This window comes from Mesoplodon densirostris, chromosome 4 (assembly GCF_025265405.1).
Source record: "Mesoplodon densirostris isolate mMesDen1 chromosome 4, mMesDen1 primary haplotype, whole genome shotgun sequence".
Taxonomy (NCBI): domain Eukaryota; kingdom Metazoa; phylum Chordata; class Mammalia; order Artiodactyla; family Ziphiidae; genus Mesoplodon; species Mesoplodon densirostris.
Genome location: NC_082664.1, coordinates 70,545,348 through 70,558,155, shown reverse-complemented (window position 1 = coordinate 70,558,155; position 12,808 = coordinate 70,545,348). Strand labels below are relative to the sequence as shown.

Genomic DNA, 12,808 nt, shown 5'->3' with positions numbered 1-12,808 from the left:
TCAAGAAATAGAAAGGTATGGAGAAATGAAAGTGAAAGACCACCTCTTTTCCCAAAATTCTAGTGTGTAGGGTTATATCTTTCTGGATCTATTTACACATATAGCCCAATATTAAGGCTGTCCATAATAGTCCAGGGAGTGCTGACCTACGAGTGAGAAGAGCTGGATGAGTCTTTGCCATTACCTTACTGACAACTCACTTAATCATCACAAGCCTCAGTTTCCCATACATAAAAAGAGAAGGTCTGACCAATGGTGACTTCTCCTAACCCTTAAAGTGTAAACTTCCATTAACTTAGAATAGAACCATATGCACTTGATTTCAAAAGGTTTTATGCAAAGAGAATTTGAGGAAAAATTTAGGCCTTAAATACATCCTTCTATTCTGCCTTCCCTTCTCTTCCTCCTGTTTGTCTTCTTGCCTTACTTTTTCAACACACACTTGTTAAACACCTTTTCAATGTTGTCAATGGCACCATTCCAGGGACAAAGATGTAAAGATAAGTAAGACATCTTTACAGAGCCTACCAGACCAGCAGAAAGGCAGATAAAAACAAACAAAAAACTCCACAATAACTAGAAAATAACTTCTAAGGTTCAGAGAAGCTACAAAATTTGGCCTAAGTTACTAAACAGAAATAAGACTACAACTCACGAGTGTTTTGTCCCCAATCCACTGTCCTTTTCATCATACCAGTGTTACATCTTACCTTTCCTAACTCTACCCAAAGAGTTATATCCAACAGCCCCATGGTGAGGGAAATAAACATCTGCAGTTTTCCTGATGGTGTCTTGGATAGCAGGTATGGGCTAACGAATCACCTGTGGAGTATACTTATGAAGTGCTTACCTTGGTAAGTATGCAAGGTGTGACAGAGTGAACACTGAAACTGTAGGCGATTAATCTCTGCTAGATAGGTGTCCAAAATTATGAGGACAACTTTGAGGGTATCACATCCCTCAGGGCAAGTGACAACAGAACATGCAGGAAAGTGAATCACTTCAACCAGAAAGGATATTACTGATAGTTCACAGACGTATATCTGGACCATAAAAAGAGATTAAAATTTTTAATGGGTCAGTTTTCCCTTGAACCTTGAATAAAAGTACTTTATTCCAAATTAACATGCTTTACTATTGGAAATCATCCATTAACTTATTAAAGGTACTAGTTTTACTCAATGGAAAGATAATGAGAATAATAATAAGGTTAAGATTTATTTAGCTATTACTGTATACCGGACACTACACTAAGAGATTAAAGTGTGGGAAGACGGAGCTAATCAAAGAAGTGCAGCCAAGTAAGTTGCTCTAGCATTGCCTACAAGGAGTTCTGATTAGTGTCAATGTTCCTTACAAAAAGGATTTCAATTGAAATAAGATTGGGAAATTGTATTATTATGTTTCTCACTTCAAGTTTCACAATATTACAGTCAACGTTTATTCTAAGTAAATCAGTAAAAAAAGTATGGTTTGGGTTCTAATCAACTACTTTTATAATTTGGTCAAAGTGTGTCTAATTTTGTAAATGCTAAATCTTCTTTAAAATTGGTCTCTCACAGTCATGGACAAATTTGTTTTTAAAACATCAAAGAAAATAGTTAAAGAAAATACTTGGTGCCAACCATTAACTCCTAACTTCTCCCCTGCCTCTGCCCCCACCCCTGCCAAATGTCACCCAAACAATGGTGACAATACCATGATAGCAATTAGTTGAATAATTAAGGTAGTTTTCAAAATAAGGAATGTTAGAATTTGACAATACTAATACCTAGATGTGTTCAGATATTTTTTGAATTAATCAAAAAGAATATAGATAATTAAAAAGAAGATTTTCAATGACCGCCCCCCCCCAAATCGAGTTTATGTCAGGTACGTTTGTTTTTTCACTTTTTGAAGGGGATTAACATTCATAAGCAGTTAGCACCCTTGACTTATGTTTAAATGCCATTTTCTAAAGTTCAATTTTAATATTCTCCTGTTAATTTTAGAATAATTAAATACATTTTTTAAAATAAAACTACCAAGTGTGGTGAGGTTTCACATGCATTTGAAATCAAAGCACAACATCCATTCATTATGAATTTACCTGTTTCTGCACCCTGGGGGAAATCAGCATTAGCTGAGTGTATGCATGCCATCTTGCCTAATCACAAAATTGCACTTCAGAGATAATCACTTAGCACAGGAAAACAAAGTGAATGCTGTAATTCCATTTCACTTAAGGTTTGGAAGCAAAATGGACAGATAAGAATAGAAATACTAAAGTGTCTAGAGATTCCAAGAGAGAAAAACGGTGCTATCTGTCAGTATGTCATAATCAATTAGGTGACCTAAATTAAAACCATATGACAGGGCTACAAACTAAGCACAATGGGCCCCTTATACTGGTACCTGTGTATCTTTGATTTGCTTTGTTCACAGTCTATTGTTATACTCCACGGTGCAGGAGAGGAGAAAATAACATGCTTTCCTTAGTCACTGAGCATTTAAAACAGGTAATTGAGCCAAAAACTCTAAGATAATCAGTACTTCTTTTAAGGTTCATGATAAATTGTTGCACAAAATGGAATAAACTGTTTGGTTAGCAGTACAGAAGAAATCAGGCTTCCAAAGCAAAATAAATAATCTCTGGAGCTCAAAAATATTTGCATAATAAAATCAAATAATGTCCTATCTTCCAAGATTTTCAGTAATTCTTTTTTACTGGTAATTTTGGCAATTTCAGAGAAGTGTTAACTCTTTCTGGCATTCCCAAGTTGGAACAGGTATAAGAAGAAGAAAACCTTAACACATTTCAAGTATGATCTCATTCAATTTTTCACAAGGACTCTATGAAGTAGATACTATTATCCCCACTTTATAGATGAGAAGACTGTCTCAGAAAAATTAAGGAGCTGCCCTAGGTAACACAAGATCTTGATTCAGACAGCCTGACAGCTGAACCATACAAATTCTCTCAGCCACTCTGAATCTAATCATCATATTCTCTGACCATCAAAATTCTGTGGATTATAAAGCTGCATCTTTATTTTATGAATTACTAGCAAAGATTTAAAAAACACTGCAATTAAATACAACACACCACTATTGTAAGGTGCATCCTTATCTCAGAGATGCAAAAAATACTGAGGAAAAAAAGTCCATGAAATAATGTATAAAATGAAATTAATTCAGTTCATGATCAAAAATTCTTTTAACATGCTTTCTGCACGTACTCCTTTTTTTTTTTTTTTTTTTTTTTTTGCTGTACGTGGGCCTCTCACTGCCATGGCCTCTCCCGTTGTGGAGCACAGGCTCCGGGCGCACAGGCTCAGCGGCCATGGCTCACGGGCCCAGCCGCTCCACGGCATGTGGGATCTTCCCGGACCGGGGCATGAACCCGTGTCCCCTGCATCGGCAGGCGGACTCTCAACCACTGTGCCACCAGGGAAGCCCCTCCATTTTTTGAAATCCTTCTCCCTCCAAACAAATTGGAGTTAGTAACAATAACTGGTTTTAAAATTTTTATAAAAATCAAAGGTAACGATAACTAACAGCCAATTAGAGTTTTGTGTCTACATTATAACCAGTGTCATTCAATTGATAAGTCTGGCCCAAAGCAAAACATTATGAAGCTTTTAAAAATTGTTAAGATTTGCTGTAGATAAATTTGTTTTTTTCTTAACCTCTGGAATATTGAAAATAGCTTCTGAATATCACTCTCCCCACATAAATACACATACTCATCAGTTTTAAGGTATTCTGTGGATAAGAAACCATATCCATTTTAACATCCTATCATTCATCCATACACACACATAATAGATACACATAAATAATTCTCTGCTCCATGAGAGGTTTCATTAGTGGAATGATAACTATTCACAAATCAGTTTACTGTATTTGTAAGTATCTCAAATTATTAGAAGTATTTTTTTATATTGAGTCCCAAACACTACTCTGTAATTTCTATTTGGAGGTGATAGTTCTAAAAGCAAGCATTTAAATTAAGACTTTTTTGAGTCTTTCTTAAATGAGCTCATGTAAGTCAAGCAGGCCTAATACCTTCAAGCATATAGTTGATTAATATTATGTTTTACTAATATATCCAGAACCTACTATATAGTAATATATATGTATTGTAATATAGTATATATTAGAAATAGAAAAATAACAAGGAATAGTATCTGTTGTTGAGGGTTCAAAGTCAAAATGAGGATGAGAGACCCATAAATAATCATAATACAAGATGCAGGGATGGAAACACAAAAGAAAGGGCAACTAAGACTGCCTGGGTCTATCAGGGAAAGCTTCATCAAGGAGGGATCACTGAACAGAATCTTGAAGGATGAAGAGTGTTTTGAAAAGCAAAGAATAGGATAAAGGAAAGAGGAAACATTTTGTATAGGCTGATTTTATTTAATTATAGAAAATGTGTAAGACTACCTACAAATTTCTTTATAATTATAATTTTGTGGGCTCTTGATCGTTGGTGCACTGTCAGGAAAGTTAGCAAGAGTGACTCCAACAAATTGTCCATGACACAGGTAACCGAGAAATTACAATAGATCATTTGCACGCTATCGTGGTCCAGATATCTGAGCCTGCAAAATTACGCCTGCAGATGTGTATCTCCCTTCCCCCCATTCCACTACCTAATACCTACACCCTGAGGTTGGTCATTTCTTTCTGCTTCTCCATTGATCCCAGTCTCTCCAAGCCACTGTTGTACCAGATACTCCCTTCATGCAAGCACTGTTCAAATTAATCACACGGTTCACATTTTTGTTATACCTGGAGATGTCTAGAGTCGGGAAAGTCCCTTAGCTCTTCAGAAACGAGAGTATTAAACAAATTCTTGTTGAGACACTTACAAAAGCATCTTTTAGATAACTGGAGAAAAAAAGACAGAAATTTCAATTTTTCACTCACATATGACCAGAAAAACATTAGTGAGGAGCAACGATGGGAACTTGGGAGGATGTGAATACATCATCCCAAAGATTACAGCAGCCAAGAGAAGAAACATAACATGTATTTAGATATGCTGATCAGGCAGTTCAGAAAGTTCTGGGAAAATATTTTATAAGTATATGGCCAGACTGTTAAAAAGAAGATGTGGCACATATATACAATGGAATATTACTCAGCCATAAAAAGAAACAAAGTTGAGTTATTTGTAGTGAGGTGGATGGACCTAGGGTCTGTCATACAGAGTGAAGTAAGTCAGAAAGAGAAAAACAAATACCGTATAGTAATGCATACATATGGAATCTAAAAAAAAAAAAAGCTCTGAAGAACCTAGGGGCAGGACAGGAATAAAGACACAGACATACTAGAGAATGGACTTGAGGACACGGGGAGTTGGAAGGGTAGTTTGGGACGAAGTGAGAGAGTGGCATGGACATATATACACTACCAAACGTAAAACAGATAGCTAGTGGGAAGCAGCCGCATAGCACAGGGAGATCAGCTCGGTGCTTTGTGACCACCTAGAGGGGTGGGATAGGGAGGGTGGGAGGGAGATGCAAGAGGGAGAAGATATGGGGATATATGTATATGTATAGCTGATTCACTTTGTTATACAGCAGAAACTAACACACCATTGTAAAGCAATTATACTCCAATAAAGATGTTAAAAAAAAAAAAGTATGGCTCCAAGAGGAATAAAAAGGCCTCACAAGCCAGAGTAACAGCACAATAACAAGTTACCCCAATTAGGGAGAAGAGGGGGTAGTGCCTAGAGAAACTGATATAACTGCCCAGGGAACTCTGTTAGGCTCATACTCAGAAAGAGAATGCAGCTACAGAAGGAGCAGCAGAGTCAGGGAAACAGCAAAGAGTGGCCTGGCCAGTGAGAACCACCTTAAGAAGACTAACAGGAGGAGAAAGCTGAAGCTTTTAAAAAGCTGGAAGGAACAAATGGCCGTTTAGCTGTGTGTCATATGTGGCAAGAATGAGGAAGAGATAGGCCTGCACCATGGAAAAAGGTGTTTAATGCTAACAGACAAAGTAGAAAAAGCTAAACTATTCAACTGTAGTTTTGCTTCTACCTTTTCTAGAAGAGGAGTATCTATATTCAAACTAAAAAAAATAATAAATAAATAAATAAATAAAGGGAAGAAGAAATCTCAAATATACTCAAGAAGGAAACGAAGTTTAGGATAGATGAACAAAGATTATCTAAGCTGATCTGTTCTCAATAGGCCCTGGTGAGTTATATAAATTCATTTTTAATCTTATGAAAACATCTACCACAATATTCTAACAGACTCTTGTTGGGCTTGTGGAATTATGCCAAAGGCCTTCTGTAAGAAAAAATAGAAAATACTCTGATAAGAATGGAAGAGTTTAAAAGGAGAGTTAATGAAGAAATTTAGCCCTAGTTGATATCAAAATACTCCATAAAACTATGATATTTAAAAGTAAGTGGTGGGGGGCTTCCCTGGTGGCATAGTGGTTGAGAATCTGCCTGCTAATGCAGGGGACACGGGTTCGAGCCCTGGTCTGGAAGGATCCCACATGCCGCGGAGCAACTAGGTCCGTGAGCCACAACTACTGAGCCTGAGCATCTGGAGCCTGTGCTTCGCAATAAGAGAGGCTGCGATAGTGAGAGGCCCGCGCACCACGATGAAGAGTGGGCCCCGCTTGCCACAACTAGAGAAAGCCCTTGCACAGAAACGAAGACCCAACACAGCAAAAAAAAAAAGTAAGTGGTGGGACTTTCCTGGTGGTGCAGTGGTTAAGAATCCACCTGCCGGGCCTCCCTGGTGGCGCAGTGGTTGGGAGTCCGCCTGCCGATGCAGGGGATACGGGTTCGTGCCCCGGTCTGGGAGGATCCCATATGCCGCGGAGCGGCTGGGCCCGTGAGCCATGGCCGCTGGGCCTGCGCATCCGGAGCCTGTGCTCCGCAACGGGAGAGGCCACAACAGTGAGAGGCCCGCATACAGCAAAAAAGCAAAAAAAAAAAAAAAAAAAAAAAAAAGAATCCACCTGCCAATGCAGGGGACACGGGTTCGAGCCCAGGTCCGGGAAGATCCCACATGCCACAGAGCAACTAAGCCTGTGTGCCACAACTACTGAGCCTGTGCTCCAGAGCCCGCGAGCCACAACTACTGAGCCCGCACACCTAGAGCCTGTGCTCTGCAACAAGAGAAGCCACGGCAATGAGAAGCCCGCACACCACAACTAAGAGCAGCCCCTGCTGGCTGCAACTAGAGAAAGCCTGCGTGCAGCATCGAAGACCCAATGCAGCCAAAAATAAATAAAAATAAATTTATACAAAAAAAGTAAGTGGTGGATGTGCAAGACAAAAGAGATCAATAGGAGAGAGCTGATAACGTAGAAATCTACTCTATGTATGAATTTTAAATATGATAGAAGAGATATCATAAATCCATGCAGCAGGGAAACATAATTTAACAAATGATTAACAATTAGTAACATTTAGCTACTTGGGGGGAACACAATTTAGAAACTTTTCTCCTACGTTATACAAATATATAAATATATATATATATATAAAATAACTGATGAGTAAAAAGCTAAAATAACAAACCACGGAAAAACTAGAAGGAAACAGAAGTGAGTGCTTATCAAATCTCTGGAGGAAAACAAGACTTTAGAAAGTAAAAGAAATTCATAAATCTTCAAAGTGATGGAAAATCAAATGGGAAAGATTTATCAGCATGATCATGTAGCAGGCACTACTGACTAATGTGCCCTAAGAGTCATGTAATATTCTCTTTTATTTAGCATAGGTTTATTTATAATAATTGTATGTGCTACGTCACAGAATTAGGTTCAATACTTTCAGGCATTTATAATATAATCACAAACATTCAAGGAGAGATCTCTACGCTTGTTAGATGTCAGGCATGCAAGTGACAAGGCCTATGTTCTGGTATGAAAATCAGGGAAGTTCACAAGTATTCATTCCTTCGTTCTCAGAAGGAAACAGATCCTTATTTGCCTTCTTTTATTTTTCTTTTTAACCAGAGGCAAGCAACAGGACAGTAGGAGTTATGATGGCAGGGCTAAAAATTCTGCACAAGAAGTTGAGGATCTGTTCATGAACCTGGAGAGTTACAGTTAACACCTGAGCAATCAATCCTTTGTTTCCCTCTCAGGCAACTGAGCTCTGTAGCTGCTGCAGAATAACTGTTACAGTAGTAGCAATGTCTTCTGCCAGGAAGGCTACTAGGATGAAACAGATACAAAATGGAACTCTATGTAACTAAAGGAAGAGAGCTGTAAGACGAGTTATTATATCCGTCCACCTCCATATTAAGAAGTTGCCAAAGACCCTCATATTAACACTCCCCTCAACATACTTTTTGGTCCAGTCATTACTGATATATGCCTCCCTGCCCTTCACACAAACCTTCCCTTCTGCTTCCCATCCCACAACTCAGCTCAGTATCACCTGTTCTGGGAAGCCTTCAGTGATAAGCCCACCCCCACCTGACATTAACCGCCCTCTTCTATGTTCTGATAAGCTCCTGGGCACACTCGTATCATAAAATGTATCATGCTATACTGACACCCTTTACCCCTTTATGCATTCACACCTGACATTAGCAGATTGCTGAAGGATAGAGAGTAGTAACCTTCTCTGAGTTCATATGCACACATTAAGCAATCAATTAATGTCCATGGTTGAATAAATGAAGCAATGCCTTTAAAACTCATATTGCTAGCCTGCAGTTCTAAGGTTCTACATTTTAAGTCCTAATAATCTGTAAATATAGTATTTCAAGTTCAAAAGCAAAGCCCATCAGACTCATAACGTGGATCACAATTTGCACATTTTAAAAAGTAACTAGCAATGTCCTTGACACTTCCAGAGATGTCTTTGCTAGTGTCTTATTACTCTCTAGGCAGAGTGGTGCAGGCAGTGGTGAGAAGCACGGACTTAGTGTCAGAGCATATCTGGGCTCTGATCCCAGTCACAGCAAATGGGTGACCTTAGATGTGTTACTTCCCCTCTCTGAACCTCAGTGTCCCGCTCTCTCAAACTGGCTTAGTGAAGCTCACCTTGTTAGGTAGGCTGTGAGGAGGGCACAAGGTGATTAGCACAGTCCTTGGCATACTGGTAGTGGTTACCACAGGGATTTCTTAGCATAATAATTAACAGTATGGGCTTTGTAATCAGAAAGATCTGGGTTTGAATCCCAATTATTATTTGTTATTTGTAAATATTATCGTCATCATCATCAATACTAAAGGAGGGAAATACTGCTTTTAAATCTATCATCAATCACAGCACATAAAAAAATTAAGGCCTTTAAAAACTATTATTACTCGTTTCCTCTACTACCTCATAAAGAATATGTTTCCACTCCAGAGGAAATAGCTTTTCTTTCCACTGTTCTGGTTAATCCTAATTAAATGGTGCTAAGTCCATAGGACTGTGTCTAGTCCCTTCTCTAAAATGAAACAATTAACAGTTGGGAATTGCAGAGGGGGAAGAAGGATCACTATATCCTGATGTGCCTGAATGAAAAATGCCACAGCTGGAAAGAGATTTGAGAGCATCTCAGGTCAAGAAAGAACATAAATGGTTGCCCCATGTGTCCAACATAGAGGAAAAGAAAATTAAGTAAAAATGTCATGGAGTCAAATTCTAGCTAATGAGTGCAGGCTCTGCAGGCACCCGGAATAGGGGAAAGAAAGGTCAAGCCTGTTTCTTAGAAAGCTCCATTACATACAGGAGACTTTATACCTTTAAAAGGATAATGACCTCATTTGCATGAGGAATACCAGCATACAAACTGCCCTTTAGATTACTTACAAAAGGCTGGCAGACAAAGGTTAGGTACAGATTATAATGAAATGTTCTTATAGGCAGCAGGGTTTCTGGCAACAAATAGCATCACTGTTGTCAAATACCTTTGCATATAGAGACAACATGCTGAGGTCCTATATGCTTTGCTTCAAGTTTCTTTAAGTCTCACTGTACTTTTCTTAAAAACAGATGCTTACTCTTGATTCATAAACAAACAAACAAAACCCTTAAAAGCTGTGAAATTTGCTGGATATTCCCACTCCCAAAGAAGCAACAGTTCAATGATGGCTGAACTCAACTCAATGCCTGCTGACCAGGCACCTGCTGTGAACAGGAATAGTTCTGGCTGCTGCTCAAGGGTGCCCAGAGGAGGGAATTTACTGCTAAGGGACTCCTTATATTCTTTTAGAAGAATCAGGTTGACTGACTCAGTTGGTCTGCTCTGATTTATCAGAATAAAAGAGCTTTATTAATTGAAAATCTGCTTTTATGCTTTTTAGTCACACTTACTGAGTAAATATTTTACTTAAAGTAAAATCTACACTTTGTTGTGAACACTTTTGACAAACACATACAATTGTGTAACCAATACCATAATCGAAATATGGAACAATTTTTTTCAACCGTTCCCAAATTCCCCTGGGCCCCTTTGAAGACAAACTCTTTCCTACCCCCATTCCCTGGCAACCACTGATTTATTTTCTGTCCCTTTTCCAAAATGTCATATAAATGTAGTCTTTTGAGTATAGCCCCTATCAGCATAATGCATTTGAAATTCATCCTTGTGTGCTGAGTCAAATTCCATTTGGCTGATATGCTACAGTTTGCTTATCCATTCACCAGTTGAATCTTTTCAAAAGGGCATCAGTTTATCCATTCATCTGGGCATTAGAGCCAAGGGTCATGCTGGGTTTGAGGGCAGTAGGGATCTAGGGTGCACAGCCCAGGCTCCAGTAGGGAGGAAGAGGTGGAAAGAAATAATCTGTGATCTGAACAGGTCATTCACAGCATGGGAACTTTATCGTTGAAAACAATTTTCTTTTTACAACAGTGGACAGCATATAACTTTTAGAGTGAGATAAAGTGGCTTCACTGCTGTTTCCACCTACCACTTTTAGGCTGCAAGATCTCTCTGCATCTCACTTCCCTCATCTTTGAAATGGGAATAATTATTAACTCAAAGAATAGTTGCAAAATCATTTCATTGAGAAAATATTTTAAAATAACAGCATTGTAAATAACTGGCACTACACTGTGGTAGTGCACAAAATATGGTAAAACACACTAGACATTTTCTCAAATATGCATATGTAGACTTAAGATAATCTTACATTTTTGCATTATTTGCAAAAATTAACTCAAAATAGACCTAAATATAAAACCTAACTATAAAAACTCTAGAAGAGAACCTCAGAGAAAATGTTTATAAGCTTGGTTTAGGCAAAGATGTCTTAGATACAACGCCAAAAATATACCTCATTTAAAAAAATCAATAGGCCCGGGATTGGTTCAAGATGGCAGAGTAGAAGGACATGCGCTCATTCCCTCTTGCAAGAGCACTGGAATCACAACTAACTGCTGAACAATCATTGACAGGAAGACAATGGAACTCACCAAAAAAGATACCTCACATCGAAAGACAAAGGAGAAGCCACAATGAGATGGCAGGAGGGGCACAATCACTATAAAATCAAATCCCATAACCACTGGGTGGGTGACTCACAAACTGGAGAACACTTATACCACAGAAGTCCATCCACTGCAGTGAAGGTTCTGAGCCCCATGTAAGGCTTCCCAAACTGGGGGTCCGGCAATGGGAGGAGGAATTCCCAGAGAATCAGACTTTGAAGGCTAGTGGGATTTGATTGCAGGACTCCAACAGGACTGGGGGAAACAGAGACTCCACTCTAGGAGGGCACACAGAAAGTAGTGTGCACACTGGGACCCAGGGGGAAGGAGCAGTGACCTCAAAGGAGACTGAACCAGGCCCACCTGCTAGTGTTGGAGGGTCTCCAACCCTCCACAGTGGGGGGTGGCTGTGGCTCACCGCAGGGACAAGGACACTGGCAATAGAAGTTCTGGGAAGTACTCCTTTGCATGAGTCCTCCAAGAGTCTGCCATTAGCCCCACCAAAGAGCCTGTAGCCTGCAGTGCTGGGTTGCCTCAGGACAAACAACCAACAGGGAGGGAACTCAGCCCCATCCATCAGCAGACAAGTGGATTAAAGTTGTACTGAGCTCTGCCCACCAGAGCAATACCCAGCTCTACCCACCACCAGTCCCTCCCATCAGGAAGCTTGCAGAAGCCTCTTAGATAGCCTCACCCACCAGAGGGGAGACAGCAAAAGCAAGAAGAACTACAATCCTGCAGCCTGTAGAATTAAAACAACATTCACAGAAAGATAGACAAAATGAAAAGGCAGAGGACTATGTACCAGGTGAACGAACAAGATAAAACCCCAGAAAAACAATTAAATGAAGTAGAGGTAAGCAACCTTCCAGAAAAAGGATTCAGAATAATGATAGTGCGATGATCCAGGACCTCAGAAAAAGAATGGAGGTAAAGATCAAGAATATGTAAGAAATGTTTAACAAAGACTTAGAAGAATTAAAGAATGAACACCTAGAAGAACTAAAGAACAAACAAACAGAGATGAACAATACAATAACTGAAATGAAAAACACACTAGAAGGAATCAATAGCAGAATAACTGAGGCAGAAGAACGGATAAGTGACCTGGAAGATAGAAAGGTGGAATTCACTGCTTCAGAACAGAATAAAGAAGAAAGAATGAAAAGAAATGAAGACAGCCTAAGAGACTTCTGGAACAACATTAAACGCACCAACATTCACATTATAGGGGTCCCAGAAGGAGAAGACAGAGAGATAGTACCTGAGAAAATATCTTAAGTGATTATAGTCAAAAACATCCCTAACATGGGAAAGGAAACAGCCACCCAAGTCCAAGAAGCACAGAGAGTCCCAGGCAGGATAAACCCAAGGAGAAACACGTTGAGACACACAGTAATCAAACTGACA

General features: G+C 39.2%; 1 protein-coding gene across 2 annotated transcripts in view; it reads right to left on the bottom strand.

Moving 5' to 3' along the window:
* The window catches only part of PRKD1 (protein kinase D1), a 347,287-nt gene that overhangs the window by 84,011 nt on the left and 250,468 nt on the right, over positions 1-12,808 (bottom strand). The window lies entirely within an intron of this gene.